Here is a 798-nt window from a genome sequence, read left to right as displayed (position 1 = left end):
ATATATATATATATATATATATACATAAATATACAAATATGTGTGGGTATATATGTGCGCGCGCGCGCGTATTTGTGTGAACGAAATACACCACCATTCGATAATTTGGTTTTGTTTTAATGAGAGAATCCTAGATTGTTAGTAATTGTGCAGTTATCTCCCTTCGGTAGCAGAAAACTACATGCAAATACTTGTAGTCGTCAATCAATAGAGGGCGCTCTGAATTCATCATCGCGCTTAATACCTTTTTTGCCTCCAGTGCGAATACTTTTCATTGACAGAGCAAACCCATTTCATAGGTTAAAATATCTCAGAATCGTATGTGAATTTGTAATAAGTTCACACACATATGCACATTGGTACATACATATCTGTGTGTGTGTGTGTGTGTGTGTGTGTGTGTGTGTGTGTGTGTGTGTGTGTATTCGGTTATTACGTAATTCGATAGGATCTAGCGAAGAGTACTCTCTCTAGCGAGAAAAAATATTTAATAAGTACATTATTAAAATAAGAGCTACTAATAGTTTCATGCAATGGAGACACGTTAATTCGGTAGATTTATATACATATATATATATATGCTATACACTTATACATCTATATATGTATATATAGATACGTGTGTGTATATATAGATAGATACATACATACATATACGTATATGTATGTATACATATATATATATATATAGAGAGAGAGAGAGAGAGGAGGGAGAGAGAGAGGAGGGAGAGAGAGAGGAGGGAGAGAGAGGAGGGAGAGAGAGAGGAGGGAGAGAGAGGAGGGAGAGAGAGAGGAGGG

The sequence above is a fragment of the Octopus bimaculoides genome, chromosome 15 (assembly GCF_001194135.2).
Source record: "Octopus bimaculoides isolate UCB-OBI-ISO-001 chromosome 15, ASM119413v2, whole genome shotgun sequence".
NCBI lineage: Eukaryota > Metazoa > Mollusca > Cephalopoda > Octopoda > Octopodidae > Octopus > Octopus bimaculoides.
The sequence above is the reverse complement of the archived record's forward strand: the minus strand, read 5'-3'. Positions refer to the sequence as shown.